Source organism: Phodopus roborovskii, unplaced genomic scaffold (genome assembly GCF_943737965.1).
Source record: "Phodopus roborovskii unplaced genomic scaffold, PHOROB, whole genome shotgun sequence".
NCBI classification, from domain to species: Eukaryota; Metazoa; Chordata; class Mammalia; order Rodentia; family Cricetidae; genus Phodopus; species Phodopus roborovskii.
Window position 1 is genome coordinate 77509 of NW_026125174.1, and position 18703 is coordinate 96211.

Consider the following 18703-nt stretch of genomic DNA (forward strand, 5'->3'; position numbering starts at 1 on the left):
GAGAAAATTTAATTCTAATATACTTGACAGTTGCCCTCTGTCCTTTTAATTCTATAAACATTAATTTCCTCTTAATCCCTGTACATCACGGGGATAGAGGACACAACAATCGTGGTGACAAGGACCACAGCAAGCTGCAGGTGGGTGGACATGGGAGGCCTGTAAATGTGTAAGAACCTCAGAATGAGGAGTCTTCCAGGTTCGGTCGATACCCCAAGAACTCAATGTCCAGTCCAGTTGCTGCAAAATGCAAGAGGCTTTAATGAACAGGAAACGTTTGCGCAAACAGGCTCCTCCAGCACGCAGGCTAGAGAGAAGTCCCCTCCCCTGGGCCCAATTCCAAGGAACAGATACTGGTTTCCAGGTTAGTCCATCATTAACATTACTTTTTTGGTCTTTCAAATGGATATTGAGAATGCTACTTCTCTTCGATGCAAATGTCACCCACCTGATGTCACTGTGCCTTGAGAAAAGGTGGCTTTTTCTTTTCTTTTCTTTTCTTTTTTTCTTTTTTTAAAGTAATGGTACCAATGGTGAGTGGAAGATTGTTGCTATGAGCTTATAAAGACAAAAACTACAAGGGGGGGGGGCTGGGGTTAGGGGCTAGCAAGCTCCTGATTGGTTGGGCCTAAGTGGCCAATTGTTGGCCTGGCTCATGCTCCTTATCTGGCATCTGCATCTGTGTTTCTAGGAAATGTTTTGCAAGCCCATCCTCAGGGGTCCTTCCAGGAGTGCATGTTCTCAGGCTATACTGGGACCTAGGGCAACTGAAAATTTTCCATCTTAACATTGCCGCATCCCACCTAGAGACCATTGGCGAGTGCCTCGTGGCTTTGTTTCCTTCACATTTCAAAGCTCAGTTAGGGAAAGCTACTGCTTTTTCATGTGTTTATTTTTCTCTATAATTTTTAATTTGTTGTGGTAGAAGTGTATGGAGAAGAGGCTCAGTCTCAGAACCAGGTGTGAAAGAGAAAGAGGAACAAACCAGGGTCCCATTTTCCTCTTCAGTGCCCCCCACCCCAAGCCTCCAACTGTACTCTGCACCAGCCATCCAATTGCACCGAGTAGGGGCCTAAGCTTTTAACTCTTTGGGAGACAGTCTACATCCAAACCACAAGCATTCAGTTGTGGAAACTCAAATCTAAGGCTAAGGTGCAGGCAGAGTGGGTTTTTTTTTTTTGCAAGCCTCTCCCCATGGGTGGGTTTTAGACTGTCCTCTTTACCTGGGTCTGCATGCATTTCTGATTCACCCTTCTCCTTTGTCCCTGCCTTTCATCTTGAGTAGGTTTAGCATTTACTCTAGTGAGCTGGTTTTCTTCCTTGATGAGGCTCAACCCCCAAGTCCAGTTAAAGCTTTAATATACTAATTTGCAGTGAAAGACCCACAGAGCGTAGACCTTCACGCTCCAACTCCAGGAAAGGCAACACCCCAAATCACTCACGAAACGGTCTTGATGTAAAAGTATGAGATCTTTTATATTCCAAGTGCACTGGGGTCCACAGTCATGCGTCACGCAGGGGTAGAGGACTGGGGACCCTGGGAACAGAATTGAAACAGCTTTTATAGGGTTACAACAGAGCCCAGGCATCGTAATCCAATAGTCTTGAAAAAGGGAATTTTGCAGCTTGATCAGAAAGCCTGTCTTGCTGCCGGTTTCTCGAGCCTCCTGTCCTTCATTCCAGGTGGGGGTTCAGGCCCTCATTGCTGCCCCGCTGGCCAGGGCACATTGTTAAAAAAGTAAAATGAACTAATTGAAACTTGTTCTGCATATTTAGCATTTTTTCCAGCTGCTTTTATAGACTATCTACTTACATATGATTTCCCTACAACATGCTATTTACCATTCAACTCGGGGGAATTTCTTTTGCTGTTTGAAAGAACAAAATGGAATGTGAGAGAAGAAGAAAGGAGGGGACAGAGGAAGAGGGATCGGGAGCCGGAAGGAGAATTAACTGAAGGAGCAGTGTTGTATCAGGGCCTTAAGCACAAATCTCTCTCTCTCTCTCTCTCTCTCTCTCTCTCTCTCTCTCTCTCTCTCTCTCTCTCTCTCTCACACACACACACACACACACACACTTTCCTTTGGCTGGTCCCAGTCACACTACCAAAGTCCCAACACTTTATTGTGCCTTGGGGCTGAATTGTCCCATATGCTTGTGTTTTTAATCTCAGTCCCCAGCTGGCTGAACTGTTTGGGAAGTGCTGAAAGAGCTTCCACTTTACTGGGGAAAGGGGGTGACTGAGGGTGGGCCAGGGATGTGAGTTTACAGGCTGTTTACTCTTTGCTTATGGAGTATGAGTGTGGTGTGACCAGCTGCCTCTTCTCTTCCCACCACGATGGAATGACCCCCTGTGGTCCCCTTGAACTGCAAGCCAGAATAAACCCCACCCCCTTCCACTTGCTGGTTGTTAAGCCCTTGGTCACAGCAGTCAGAGAAGTAGTGAATGATACATTTACATAATTTTTTCCTGGAGTTTTGTGCTGTAGTGTGCCTATTAAACGTGAATAGTGCTTAGGATAGTTGCTAACTCATCTTTTATGAGAAAGTCAGGAAGCCAAAGGTACCTGGAGTGGGGGAGAGTTATGCTAACTTAGATTGCTGTTTTCTCTCTTTCTTTTTGTTTTGACACAGCGTTTGTCTGGGTAGCTCTGGCTGTCCTGGGAATTAGAAGAGTTGTGCCTGCTTTGCCCGAGGAAGGCTGGGATTAAAAGTGCACACCCCCATTGGCAGATTGCTGTCTCCTGCTAATGAGCTGCCCTTATTTACTTCTGAGAAAGATAGAGGAACTCAGGGCTTGCAGTGGTTATGAAGTTGTGGCATCGGGATCGTCTTTGGTATGAGACACTTGTGAAAGTCTAGAAAGTTTCCTTGCCTATCTATGGGTATGTGAAGCATGCAATGAGCCAGAAGCCTCAAATAATTACAATTTTAAACTTTGGTAATGTAAATCCATCTAATTAAAATTGAAATATGATCTAAACCTTTATATAACTTGATGTATTAAGGAGGGCTGTGGACAGTGTGAGACAGTGTCTGGTTTGAAGATGTCTTCAGCTGTTACACAGTGCCATCATGAGGTCAGCTGTGAAAATGCAGTCAGTGGGAAACGAGAGTTTTATGCAAGGTGTCAGCTTGGCAGGATAGCAAATATTATGGTTTTCAATAGAATCTTTCAGAAATAAGAACCCAGCATTTTAGTATGTACTCTTATTTGGAAATGGAACCATGGAAGGTATAATTAGTTACGATGAGACCACTAGAGTTACATCAAGTTCTTTGTGTTTAAATCAGTACTTCTTGAAGTTTCTTATGGAAACAGGCTCATCTTTCTTTGAGAAACAGACACAGCACACCCCATAACATTTTCTATCCTAGGCAAAAGTGTTTTCCACTCTATGCTTAGTTTCTAACCTCCCCTTCAGGGCCTGAGCACAGAGCTTGTTGGGGTAAAGTTTAGTCTTATTGAACTGGCAAATGAATTAACGAAGAAAATGAAAACTTTTAGGACAGTGTATTTTAAGAAGGTAAAGTAAATGTGGTGTATACATATAATGGGCTATTACACAGCTTAAAAGGAAATTCTACTATTTCTGACAAAATAACTCACATACCAAATGGTTCTTGAATGGACAAAGGAAATGTGGCATACACATAAAGTTAACTAATTAGCATAGAGGAAAACATCCTGTTAACATGGATGAGCCTGGGGGGATACTTCAGGGAAAACAAGCCAGCCTTGTTTCCCTTCCTGTTATTCAGGAGCTGTGACTTTCCATAACCACTATTGGCCCCAGAGCTGTGTTTTCTTTACCTATAAGAAATATACATTTGTCTTTCAAGTCTTACAGGACTGCCATAAAAAGGTTGAATGTAAATACAAAATTGTTTGGTGAAGTCTATCATGAAAACAAGAATATATTATAAATGACCAGTTAGGACATATGCTAACAAATGGAAAACAAGATAGCTCCACTGTACAGGCTCACAATACCCTTTCTGGCAAGACACTTGAGATATCGCCATTTAAAAATATTATTGACCATTTAAAATATCTTCTAGTGTTTCTTTACTTCTTTCTTCCTTTTTAAAACACACACACACACACACACAGAGAGAGAGAGAGAGAGAGAGAGAGAGAGAGAGAGAGAGAGATTTAATATGTCCACACTGGGGGAGAGGGGGAAAAGAAAACAAGAAAACTGTCTCCTTTAACTCCATCATTGGGGATCCTAACATGAGGGTTTCAGCAATGGGTTATAGCCTCTGTAACCAGGTCAGATGCAAAAGCAAAGAATATTTTTACTTTACGAGTTAACTCAGGCTATGCACCCGTCCAACACAGTGGGTGGAGAAGGAGGGATCCTGAGCAGCAGTGGGATGGGGCATATATAGGGGTAGAGCAAGGGTGGGGTCCTCTAGTTGCATTGCAACAGTCTCAGGATTAGTGCACCTCCAGGCTTGAGCAACCTGTCCTGAGTTGATCGTTCAGCTGTGGCTGCAGCTGCAGAGATGTTGCTGTGTGTAGAAACAATCCCAGGACAGTTGTTACGCTCTGCGTTACACTATTATCAGTAAAGCACATCCAGAGCCTGCCAACTAACTCCTGCTTGGTTCCTTGTCACATGGACAAGGTATCAGGCTTCCTAGGGAGTAGGGCAAGGTTAGGGGCTCAGCGCATGCTCCTGGGTCAGAGGCCTACATCTTGTGGGGCTTTTCTGCAGCCTGTCGTGTCTGCCAAAGCAGGGGGTCGGGTGACGTTCTGGGCCTTTCAGTATCATCTACTCTATGCTCTATCAGCATTATTTTTCCTTGTTTTTATGATGAAAACTAGAATGGCAGCATTTTTAATACTTGTTTCCCACTTGTGCCTTGTGGCCACTATACCTGTAACTCAACCATGTTTTGTTCTTGTGAATTCATCCATTCTCTGTGGTTTTAATGAGTCCCGTGTTAATGAGGTCTCACAGTCAAAACAGCCATGCAAGGCTTTGAACAGTGAGGGGTAAAGGTGGAAAATAATTAGTATCTATTTTGGGTCTCTGGTCTGTCAGTATCAGCAGGAAGAGAGGGGACAGAAACAGTATAATGAGGGAAGGACAGGGCCCAGCAGGGAGTGAGCTTAATTAATTTACCCAAGCTAATCTGGAAAGGGATGGAAAGTGCAGCCCAGAATAAAAGAACAAGTTTACACTCACGTGTGGAAGTTTTAACCATTGAGCCTATTTTATCAGAAGCTTGGCTTTCAGGCTTTAGAAAAGGTAGTCTATTTGAAGATACTATATACATTCATTGTTGGAACTTAAAACAAAAAGCATGAGGTCATTTATTTGTTTCATAAACTTATTTTTGTTTTGTTTTCACTTAACCCAAACCTAACCATCACTGAGTGTCAGTCATCTACTCCTTATGTTTTTGTTTTGTTTTAGCTTTTTTTTTAAATTTTTAGTTTAGAGATTTATTTTATTTATTATTTTATTTATTATTTATACAGTGTTCTGCCTGGGTATATGCCTGCAGGACAGAAGAGGGCACCAGATCTCATTACAGATGGTTGTGAGCCGCCATGTGGTTGCTGGGAATTGACCTCAGGACCTCTTGAAGAGCAGCCAGTGCTCTTAACCACTGAGCCATTTCTCCAGCCCCCATGTAACACCTATTTTTGAACTAACAATTTATATGACTTCTTAAAGAGGTAACATTTCCAGTTAAGACTACAGATGAGCAACCATATTCAAAACAGTCAAATAAACCTGGGCATTTGAGATAAATATAAAAACCATTGTTATTTTGAACCTAAAAGGAGAAATGCTAATTTAAATGTCATATGAGTATTATCTAGAGAAATAGCTGTTAGTATTCAGGCATCTGTACTGACCTGCTTTTGGGGTCCTGACAGGATACACCCTCAGCTGTAGCCACTAAGAGCAACACCTGTGCACATTCACTATGTTCCCTTTGAAAAGGGCCCTGCACACCTCCTATCCTTCTCTCTCTTTCTTTCTCTCTGTTACTCTCTCCCTCTCTCCTGCTGCTCCTGTCCCCAGAAGCTGGTCTCACCCCTACCCTTTTCCCTTTTTATGATCCCTTTCCTAATAAAAAAACAAAAGCCCTCTGCTTGGACCCTGTTTCATGGCATCTTTTTCTAGAGCACCGCTTTTCTTAAATTACAACAACACAACCCTTTGAACAAATCCCAACCAAAGATAGTAGGAAGTGAGATAATTATCACCACTTAGTGATAGTGACCTAGGAAACTCCAATTTCTCAAGATTTCATTTACACTTGGATTCCTACCTCTGAAAAACCCACTACATTCAGCCCCTGAGGGTTGACCTCTTTTTTAAGACTGTTAGACTGTTGTTATTGTTGGGAACCAGCAGTCTGCTGACCCCATCCCCCTGATGATGGGTGGGACGCTCATGGCCATGTCTTCTATTTCATGACTTACCTGGTTGTTCAAGCTTTACCTGGCTGCCAGGGGACTCAATTACACTTTTAAAGCAAGTGCGCCTCTCTCTTGCCTTTTCTCTCTTTCTCTTTCTTCTCTCTCTCTCTCCCCTGCTTTCAGTTGACCACCAGCTACCCCACCCCTCCCCTCTCTCAATAAACTCCACGTGGGCCCCGAGTCTCTTGTTTGTGTTTCCTAGGCAATAGCTGCAGCAAAAGAAAAACAGTTATGATCAACATGCTGTAAAATGTACAAAAGCCACTGTACAAGTGCATGATGGGAGTTGTAATGGAGTGGCCTGGTCATCCTGCTGACTGCTTTTAGAATGTATGACTTTAGAGTTTCTGAAATAACTCCCCAGTCCTAGTGGAAGGTTCCTGATCTCATGTGATAAGGACACAGGCAGCTTCATACAGGACTCCATGTGGTTATGCAACCCCCCTCTTGCCATTCACTTGACAGCCCAGTTTCCTTTCATGCATGCACACCCCTCCCGACAATGCTAGGCCACCAATCAGGCTAAAAGTATCCCAATCTCTGAACGATAGTATACAATTCCCTATCCCTAAAAAAATTAAATTTGGAGATTTTCTATCCAGGTATATTCCCAATATATCTGAGTATGAAGAATAGAAAGGCTGGCCCTGTCTGAACTGGTTTCAAATACATTTTCAGTAAAGCAAAACTGCTCTCCATTTAATATATAGGCAGAACTCTCTACCATCTTACAAATCTGATAAATCTCAGGGCTTTTAAGACTTAGTTTCTCTCCCTCCCTCCCCCCCCCTCTCTCTCTCTGTGTGTGTGTGTGTGTTGCTTTGAAAGGAAAAATGGAGTCAAGAATTTCAGTTCTATGACAAATCTTTAAAGTTACTTAATATAACTACACTGCTGTCTATGTGACATAAATAGATCTATTAGTGTTAGATAATGACACTTGAGAGAACACCAACAACCATTTTCTGAAGCAATACTCCTCTACTGTTCAAAACTATTTAGGCCATCACTATTGGAAACATGGCATTTTAAACAGATTTCCATAGTAGAATCATTCCTGAAACTGACACAGCTGTTTCTGTGGCATGCCTAAGCAGTCTTATAATTGTCATCACAGTGTTGGACTTATTGAAAACAAGACTCTCCTTTTAAAAAATGTGTATTTATTTATTTATTTATTTAATGTGTGGTGAGGACATATCTGGGTAGAATCGATCAGAATTGCTCAGCATCTGTGACACACATAGGAGTCTTTCACAGACAGACAAATCTCAGGGATTTCACTGGGTAAAGAAAATTCTACCCCAGCACATTGTACTTGTGCAATCATGTCCCATATGAGACAGATATAGAGGGTGAGAAAAATTTCCTGACCAAATGACAAGCATCATGGGTATAGCAGACACAAGCCCAAATCCAAATCAGTGAGCCAGCAGTGCGTGCTGGGGACCAGCTCTGTCCTTGTAGACGAATCATTCGCTCTTTGAGAGTTTAATACAGTGTCTTTTGACCATATTCACCTCCTGTCCCCCTGCTCTCCCAGTTCCTGCCCCCATCCTTCTAACTCTCTGTCTTTTTTCCCCTCCATCTGAATAACAGAGAAGCTAGAAAGCTGCCACTGATTTCATTCAAGTTTCTAAGCTCTCGCAACTTTTCTCCCATGTTCAATTGTATTTATTCAAGTGAAATATTGAATTTGATTTCATGGAAGGATTAGTACAGACACAGAAACCCCTTAGGGGAAATTACAGCAGTTTCGAGGCACCTACTGCCAATGCCAGAGTTGAGAAAACCAGACAACACAATGCATAGATAAAAAAGAAAATAACACAGCTCTCCTAGTTTGGCAAGGGTATCTGTGGGGCCTTTGTCAATTAGCTATGTGGACTCAAAAGATTCGGTTTCATTGTGTTACAGAGTTTTGATCCATGGGAGTTCTTTGGGTTTCCAGTTGCTAACCTAGCTGAAGGCTATTGTGTGAGCCCCGATTAATTTTCAGGATGGTTTTGAGCCACACATCCAGCTCGCCCAGATGTTGTGGGTATGTCTCAGATGATTCTAACCTGCTCATTCCTGCATTGATGTTCACCCCACAGACTCAAAGAAGCTAAATGGTGTGTACACAGTCTCCATTCTCTTTGGCACTCAGGATTGCCTAGTACCTGGTGGTGAAGACATTTCCAACTTCAGGATAATTAGATGCACATATATATCTCTTAGAGGGAACTTGAGAAGACAAGAATATGCCATGGTAGAGAATCCCCTAGAGATACCACTGTGATAACATAACAAAAATCTATGATATTCTCTTGTTTATGTTGAAGTAGAACCCCCATAAACTCACACACATCTTTACAGTTTCTGTGTGTCAGAGAGAAAGCAAGACTACCTTTCCTTTGTGCACCTTCCACACTTCTGACTCTGTAACTGGGCTCTCACAGTCTGGATGTGCATTAACTTTTCATTTTTTGCTGAGTCACACCAACAGCCCTAACGTTTGCCAACTAGAGGAAAGAAGTGTACTGAAATGTTCTTTCAAAAGATGTCCCATTCCCCTAGCTGTGGAGACACTAATAACCTGATGGAGGAGCTGTGTAGAAATACTCCCCCAGGGTTTGCTACACAAAAGCAGTTCATGATCAATGGAAGGTTCTCAAAGGAGAGAACCTGGGCTTATGTCTTTTAAGTGGTCACCCATAAAGTCTCTGTGCCTCGATTCCCAGTTTAAAGGGAGGGGAGGGAGAACGGAAGGGGGAGGTAATGAGAGAGAGAGAGACAGTCAGAGAGACAGAGAGATAGAGACACAGAGAGAGGTAGAGAGAGACAGAGACATAAAGCAAGAGAGACACAGAGAGAGGGAGAGAGACAGAAGCATAAAGAGAGACACAGAGAGAGAGACAGAAACACAGAGAGAGGAAGAGAGAGAGACACAGAGAGAGGGAGAGACAGAGACATGAAGTGAGAGAGACACAGAGAGAGGGAGAGAGACAGAGACATAAAGCAAGAGAGACACAGAGAGAGGGAGAGAGACAGAGGCATAAAGAGAGAGACACAGAGAGACAGAAACACAGAGAGAGGAAGAGAGAGAGACACAGAGAGAGGGAGAGAGAGCACACACAATCAACTCTTTGACATTCTCACCTGTCACCTGTCACCCCCCCCCCAAGTTGTAGCATTGGCAAGAACTGGTCATTGATCAAACTTTGATGCAAATGGTTCTGGGAAAACGTGAGCGAGTAGATGTGTATAATGAAGTTCCAGGCAGGAAGCCAAGCTTAGCAAACTATGGGAGGGATTAGGAAAGTTGTCTGCAGTAGTTGAGTGAGAATTTCTGTCCCTAGTTGGTGTCACTGTCTGGGGAGGGGTTAGGTGGTGCAGCCTTCCTGGAGGAGAGATCACTGGGGTGAGCTTTGAAATCTGACAGCCTCACCCCATTTCTGGCTTTCCCTTTCTGCTTCAAGCTTGTGTTGAGCCATGATCTCTCAGCTTCGTTCTCTTACCGCTGTGCCTCCTTGTCACGAAGGACTCTCATCCCTCTGAAACCATAAGACAAAATAAACTCTTTATACACCGCCTTTGGTCATTGTGTCTTATCACAGCAAAGGAAAAGCAACTAAAATTGTCCCACCAACAGAGGCCCAAGGTAGAGGTCTGGAGCTCAAGGGACAATCTTCACAACAATCTGTGATCCAGGTGGCTAAGAACTTGATGTCACGAGGCCATGGCCAAGAACTGGAAGTAAGTGTTCATATGCTACTTGCTATATGGTTTTCCTGAAACTGCCTGGTGAATTCTGCATGTGGGGACTTAAAAACAACGGAAGTGCACTTCCTCCCAGCATTTGAGACTAGGCATCAGGGTGGCAGAACTTAGGGAGACTCTGAAGGAGAAACTCATCCTCTTGCAGTCCGTGGCTTGCGGCAGCATCACTGCTGTCTCTCTCTCATCTTGTGTCTCTGGGCCTCTGCTCTTTCTACACGGACATGTCACTTTGGGTTCATAGCCTGTCTTGTCAAGATCTGTCTTCTCAAAGACCCCTTTCTCCAAATAACTCACAAATTTCAGGGATCTGTACTGGGGTGTGTCATTTGGGGTGGCTATCATGCAATCCAGAGTGATCACTGCCTTCATGACTCCCTATCGTTCTGAACATGGGCTGATTTCATTTAATCTTATAGCAGACCACTGAAGCATATGTTGGCATCTTGACCTCATTGTGAATAAGGAATCTGGAGTAAGGGAAGATGAGGAATGTCTTAGTACCTCACAAGATTTCCAGCACCTCATAACATTCTTTACTGAGCTGCACTTTAACTGATGAACAATCCCCACCAGTTTCCATATATAAACAGCAGGCTTTGCCAAGTGCTAAGTACTGCTGAGCCACATACAGTGGGGTGGTGGTGGTGGTAACTTAATGGAGTGAGAGGTTGCTTGCAAAGGCCCTGGTATATGGAAGCAGCTACAATCCTAACCATGGACACCAATATCAGAATAAAGAAGTCACTTTGAGAATGGCTGAGGCAGATCTTTGTCAGGAGTGGTCTTTGCGGGGCTGCAATTGAAAGACCCACAGAGAGCGTGGACCATCATGCCCCAACTCAGGAAAGGCAACCCCCCAAAATCACTCATGAGAAGTGGTCTTGATGCAAAAGCATGAGGTCTTTTATATTCCAAGTGCACTGGGGTCCACAGCCATACTCCACATGGGGGTAGAGGACTGGGGACCCTGGGTACAGGATTGAGACAGCTTTTATAGGGTTACAACAAAGCCCACACATCATAAACCAATCATCTCATAGCATCCAGTGCGGACCAATCAATTTGAACTATCCAAGCCAGTGCATAGCCCAGGAAGTCTGCTTTTGCACGGTGACAAGGCTCATTTCCTGTGTTCACTCACTCACATGTGCTGTGGTAAACAGCCCTGTTGTAAACAGTCAAGAATGTGACCTTTGCCTACCCTGCTGGGGGCAGGGTCTGGGATTTAAATGTCTAGCTTCCTGGGGTCAGTGGAGAGTTTGGCTGTATTTTTCCATCCTTACATTCCCCACTTCTTCTCTTGTTAATAATTCTAATCTTAGAACTGGGAGGACTAAAAGTGGCCTCCTCCTTGCCCCGGGAGGCTCTTGTACCATTGTCTAGGTACCATAATCTAGACCACACTCACTCGCTCCCAAACAAAAGTAATGATTCTATTAATTATACAAGGCCCATTAGTAAGCAGCAAGAGCAAAATCACTAAGGGTCCCACCAGGGCAGGAAGTGGGGTGGTCACCCAAGGGGATTTGTTGAACCATCCCTCAAACCAAAGGGCAGCACAGAGGCCTCCCTGCTGTAAAAATAATAGATCTAACCCCCCCCCACAGCTCTGGGGGGGGGCGGCTTCTGCCGGGAGCTCAATGAGTCCTGCAGATGGGTGATGGAACCCGCTTCAAGTTGGAGTCTAGACTTGTTCGCAGGCTGTAGTAGGCCTGCTGCTGTTGCACGAGAGCTGCACCTACACCTGCACCAATTCTCGCTCCCAAAGGGAGAATAAGAGTCAGTGTGGTTAGTGGTTCCCTCTTCTGTTGGATCGACCTGCCTCCGTAAACTGAATTGAGTCACCTGGTTGTAGAAGCGGGGCCCATACGATAAAGCTTGAGCTTAAGGGGATTCTCGGTCTTTTCAGGATGGGGGGGGGTGGCGCTGGTTTGACATGGGAGGCATGGCTCCAGGTGGGGATTCCTTCGACCTTCACTGATGTCCGTGTGGTCAGGAGCACAAGATATGGGTCTTTCCACTGAGTCTCAAGGTTGCCTGCACGGTGACATCTTACGTATACCGAATCTCCAACCTGGAAGCGATGTGGAACTTGCAGGTCTCCTTCCGCCAAGTAAGCCTCCCGGAGCTGCTTCCATGCTCGCTGTCTCACCCATTCCAGCACCTTAAGCCTAGCGAACAGGGGCTGGGAGGACATTGCATCAGCACTATGTGCAGAGACAATTTCCACAAGTGGAGGGGCCCCCCATAGAGTAATTCACAGGGTTGTTTCTAACCCTGAAAAGCACAAAGGAGAGCTATCCAGTCATTAATGCCAGTCTCTGTGGTCAATTTAGTGAGGGTCTCTTTAATGGTTCTATTCATCCTTTCTACTTGCCCTGAGCTTTGCGGTCTGTATGCACAATGTGATTTCCAATCAACCCCCAATATCTTGGCTAGTCCCTGACTTACCTGGGCAACAAAAGCTGGACCATTGTCTGATCCTAGTACTTTAGGTATTCCAAATCTTAGAAAGATTTCCTCCAGTATTTTCTTAGCCATCATGGTTGAGGTCTCCTTCTTGGTAGGGTAAGCCTCTACCCATCCTGAAAAGGTGTTTATAAAAACTAATAAAACGTGTTACCATATTTGGCAGGTTTTACCTCCTTGAAGTCCATTTCCCAGTGAGAGCCTGGATGGCTTCCCCTCAGTCTCTGCCCAGGAGGCATGCTTGCAGGGTTACCATTAACCAGCCGACAAGGCACACAATGTTTTACTACTGAGTCGGCCACCCCCAATAGACATGATAAGGGGATGTTCTAACCAGTCTCTGCAGATGTTTAGCCCCTAGGTGTATCTGCTGGACGTACTCTAACACTTCTGAGGTATAGCACGTCCCCTCTGGGGTCTCAGTGAACCCATCTAATTCCTTTATTAGGGCATTCTGGGATAATCAGCCCACACCAAGGTCCACTGTTCTTCGGGTAGTCCATGAATATTGCAGTTGCCCTGTGGCATCCATTACAATATGCACATTGGTCCTTGTCAAGTGGGGTCCTGCTGCCCAGGTTTCCTGACTGGCTAGGGCCTGCTCTAAATTTTTTAATTTTTCTCTCTCGATACCATCTTCCTTTTTAAGTACTGCGGCCAAGATTTTAGTCATTTTTTTTTTCCCTGTCTTCTGTCATGCCTGTCCTCTCTTCTTTTTCCTTTTCTTTATTCTGTTTCTTTTCTTCCTCTGTCTCCCTTCTATAATACACTTTCTCTGCCTCTTTTACTAAATTACACAACTCAGCTTCCTTTAACCCTTCCAGTCTCTCGGGTTTCTTTCTAATATCCAGAGCTAATTGCCCTATAAAGGTCAGAGTCACCGAAGCTCTCTGGGCTTCTGAGGTAGGGTCAAAGGGAGTGAACCGCCTGAAGGCCTCCATGAGCCTTTCAAGAAACAGTGAGGGAGATTTGGTTGGTCCCTGAATCACCTCTCTCACCTTAGCCAAATTGGTGGGCTGTCTCACAGCACCTCGGAGACCCGCTCCAGAGCCTGGCGATAGACTTTCAAGCTCTCCCTAACTTCGGTGGCGTTGCAGTCCCAACTGGGGCGAGCCAAAGTCAATAGTATTCTTTCCCGATCCTCGGTTGTGAAGAGTGTCTGCAGCAGGCTGTTGACTGTTGAGAAAACGTAAGAGACTCCACCCGTGACATGTTGGGGATCCTCTGAGAAAGGGGGGTAGTTAGTTTTTTAATTACAAAGATCTAGTTTTTCAATTACAAAGATCTGAGGCCCAGCACTGTGTGTGTGTGTGTGTGTGTGTGTGTGTGTGTGTGTGTGTGTGTGTGTGTGCCAAACATGCACAGCAACAGGGTCATAACCCCGCCTGTCCATTCTGGCGTGGCTCCGCCCCTGCCGCCCCAGCCCACGGCCTCTCGGCTAGCTTGGCCCTGGCAGCCCAGGCGGCTGCGGTGGCCATGGCAGCTGTGGTGGCATGCTCCAGGGGGCGGGAGACTAGGGCATTCACAAGGTGGCACTAACAGGTTCAGACACACACAGGCCAGGCAGGCTGCGGAAGAAGTTTCCACTTCAACAGGCTTCCTATACCCCCTGGAGATTCCTCCAGGGCCACAGCTTGAGACCGCCATAGCATGTCTGATGATCACAGCCCACTGGTCCTTGCGGCCCAAAAGCCAGCTGAGGGGCCCCAAGTCCATACCTGAGTGGAGGAGTGTGGATGAAGGAAAGGCTAGCTATAGACAATAAAGACAGAATAAAGGTCAGGAGGGCAGATCAGTCAATACTGAAATGCCACGAGTTTATTTTTCACCACTCTTATATACCATAACCAAAAAGGGGAACATAGTATCATGTATATGGAACAAACAGACTTTTCTCCCTCACTTATTCTAAGGGTTCAGTAACCACACCTTAGCCCTAACTTCCTGTTCCCTAGCCTTGAGGTCAGGAGTAGCCACACCTCAGATTCAGGTCTGTTGTTATTCAAACTAAGACAACCAAAGCATCCTTCTGTAGCCACACCTTTGACCTTTAGGTCTTGTGACTTGCTGACAGCTTTGACCTCTGTCCTTGTGCCAAGATGGGGTGCAGCCATCTTTATGGGCACCCACAGATCTTGAAACATGCTGGGAATAGTTACCTTCTCCGGGCTCATGACTGTGGTGTAGGGAAGTGACTGCTCCATACACAGGGCCTCATGGGATGGGGCTTGTTAAGCAGGGAAGCTGCCTGTCAGTCTCAGCATGGTGCCTACAGCAAGGCATTTGTGAGTGCACAGACGAATGGGGGAGTAAGAAGGTTTTGGAAGTGGACATCACAGTCAACACTCTTATACGCCCCTCCCCACTCCTCACTGGTACAAGATCCCCAGAAGGGGCGACCCACAGTGAGACATAGGAATTCTGTTAAGATGGTCATTGACTTCTACGTCACTGACGCTTCTAAGGCCCTGTTCCTTAGTAACTCAGCTCACCCAAAAGCCGCTATGGTCTGTAAGGCTCTGCAGCCCATCATTTTTACTACCTTGCACTTCAAGGCAAGGTCAGCTGAAATCAGTGGGGATTAATGTAAGGAGTAAGGTTTTTTCTCCCGCCACTGCGCCAGCCCCAAATAACACACTGAGACTCTGTATTTGATATAATGCTGTTGGCCAGGTACTAGTTTCTTATCGGCTAGCTCTGTCTTAAGTATTAACCCATTTCTATTAATCTCCATGTGGTCTTATCTTACTGGAGAGAGAGGCTGCCAGCATTCTACTCTCTCCTTTCATCTTGACTCCTCCTTACTACTTCCTCTTTCCTCCTTGTCTCCTAGTCCCTCCTATCTTCCTTTCCTATTGGCCAACAGTGCTTTATTCATTAGCCAGTATGAGAAACATATATACAGAATGGCATCTCCTATCAGATTAATATATGGAGACCCCTGTTTTCCAGGGCAAAGCAACAGTACTTCAATCATCTCCTGGACTTAGACAGGAAATCCATTAGTAAATTAAGAACCTGAGGCAAAAGTCGTGAAGGAAGATTTTTTTTTTGAAAAGTTGTATGAGTGTGGTGGCAAGAATATGGACATTTGGGTGTTTGTCAAAGCGTGGCCTGTAAACCACAATTTATGGAATCTGTACCAAGCACCAAATAATGTTATCAGAGAAAGGCAATTATGAGACATTGATAGATGAAAGGCATGTGTAGGTGATAGATGCTAGATAGATACATGATTAGATAGATGATAGATATGTGATATGCTAGATAGATGCATGATAGATACATGATAAAGAGATAGATGATAGGTGAATATATGTATATACATATAGATAGTAGATGAATGATACTAAGATTGATGCATAATACATAGATGTATGATAGTTTATAGATGATTGATAGGTAGACAAATGCTCAACAGATACACAGATAAGTGAATGGTACAAATATAGATGGATGGAGAGATAATAGATAGATGACAAGCAGATAACAGCAGAAAGAGTTAATTCTCGTTCTGCCACACTGTATCTGTGGAAGTTTCCATGAGCTGCAACAGCATGCTAAGACTGGAAATAATTTACTTTCTGGAAAAGTAAATTATTAAAAGCTTTAGCTCAAAGGATTTCTGTGAGAACTAAATAATAATTCCCCCCCCCCCCACACACACACACAGCGCCTCATGTATCCTAGGCAAATACCCAATGTTACCTTTACATCAATTTTGAGACACAATGGCCTCACTAAGTTGCTCAGAGGCCTTGAATTTTTTCCCAAACCCCAGGCAAATCTTGAGCTTTCTACCTTCCTGTCTCAGTATCGCTAGTCACTGGGACTGCAGACCTAATAGAGAACTGTACCACCAGAATGGGATCCAGCTTCCTTTATTAAATCCAACCAAAACCACTTTGCAACACACAGCCTCAGTTTTGGGACCAGGCTGTGGCCTCTGATCTTTCCGATAATGTTCACTGCTCACAATACCAACCCCCCCCCAAAGAAGCTCCAGGAACCACTGTCAGTGACCAACTCCCACTGGATAGCCCCAGGAGAGGAGCAAACTCTGTTTCAGCTTCTCTAACCCCTTAGGGCATCCTTGCAGCCATCTTCAGATGGTGATTATTTTAAAGATGGAGCCCTAAATATGAACATCCTGGTTCATATTTAAAATCTCTTCTTCAGACTTTGACATTAGCTCTGGGCCTGGCAGTTGTGACATCTTCCTCCTGTCTCCATAACTTCATGATGCTTAAGGAATCTGCTGCTCTAATGTGTTACTAACATCCTGTCGAGGAACACGGACACATTTCAGTTAGTTGAGCCCATTTGCTAATTTGTACAGAAACAGAATTTATGGAATAAGTTGAGCGGATCTCGTATTTTGCAGGTTGAATTTGGAGATGTTTTTGACCAATCTGGTCTGAATCAAACGAGGAAGGCAGTTAGCACCGAACTTATCATAGGTAAGGGTAATGCACATAACGCTTCTAATTGTGAGCTGGGAAAAGCAAAAGCAAACAGGTTTGGCAAATTGCAGCTGTTCACAAACACTCACAGGCTAACTCAGCTAAGAAATGAGCATATGGTTCAGGGAATAAAGAAACCAGCTCAGGATGGGAACAAGATTTCCTGACTCAGATTTGTGACTGCAGTGAGTTCTGTCCCTGTGAAACCAGGTCAGTGCCTTGAGATTTGCAACATCCCATGCCTGTACATTCTTCCACCAGTAAACCCATGCCACAGCTCACACAGGTCAGCTCTGTGTGGGAGGGGACAGGCTCACTCTTTATATCACACTGCAGGTTGATGCAACACACAGGAGAGAATGAGTTCTCTCAGTCACCCATCTCGATGTGGTCAGATGATTTGCTTGGAGTGGAAGACGTGACTGGAAAGAGACATTCATTGTCATATGCCTTACAAATGTGTAGGCCTCAAGTGTAAAGAGGGGTTACTTTTCTTACTTTCTGAATTACATTTTTTATCTCCCTCCCCTAATTACTGCTGAATCCACTCCTCCCCCCAACCTTCCTTACTCATCCAGCTTGGGTGCTTGACTTCTTTTCCAGCCCTATCTTAACTCTGGCAGCCATAACGAAGTGCCACAGGCCGTATTAAATGGTAAACATTTATATCTTACAGTTCTTGAAACTGCATCTTCCCTTTTATCATTTTATCAGTGCTGGGGACCAATCCCTGGACACTTTAAATGTTCTACCACTGAGTTGCACCCCCAGGTTTTGAGGCTGGAACCCTGAGGACAGGAAGCTGGTTTGGGCTCTGGTATGGATTGTCTTTCAGTTTGTAGGTACTGCTTTTCTCCTGATATCACCATGAGATGAAAAAAACAAACAAACAAACAAACAAAAATGCATGGCTTTTCAGGCTCCTCATTCTGGCACTGGCCCTTTGTCCACAAGGTCTGCCTCATCTCCTAATCACCTTTCCAGGTCCTCATCTCTAAATATCGTCCTAGTAGGGACTAGAGTTCACACATGAGCTTGGAACAAACCACAGTTGTCTCATTGTAGTCAGACTGTGGGTGGTGGTCTTTGTCGTCTGACATACCATAATTTATTTTCATCATTCCTAAACCTAGCATGTAATTCTAATATTTTATGGTGATTAGGTTTTTAGCTATATTGTAATTTGTAGAACGCAACAGTCTTAAGGTTTCTATGATGACCTAGTGGTATCGTGATGTCACTCAGGATATGACAATCAGTTTTAATCCCAGCACTTGGGAGGCAGAGGGAATAGCACCTCTGAGTTCAAAACAAGCCTGGTCTACAGAATGAGTTTCAGGACAGCCAGGGCTACTCAGAGAAACCCTGTCACAAAAACACATCCCCTACTCCTCCTCCCAGTGGGGAAAAAAAAGCTGGCTTGCATCATGAAGAAGGAGCCACACATATAACAGTGGCTCAGGTGCAAACCCAAACTCAGGGTGAGCCAGAGGAGGATCTTAAGATCTCTGTCTCCTCATCTGTAAACAAGCTGACTGGAAGTAGCCATTGTAAGGAGCAC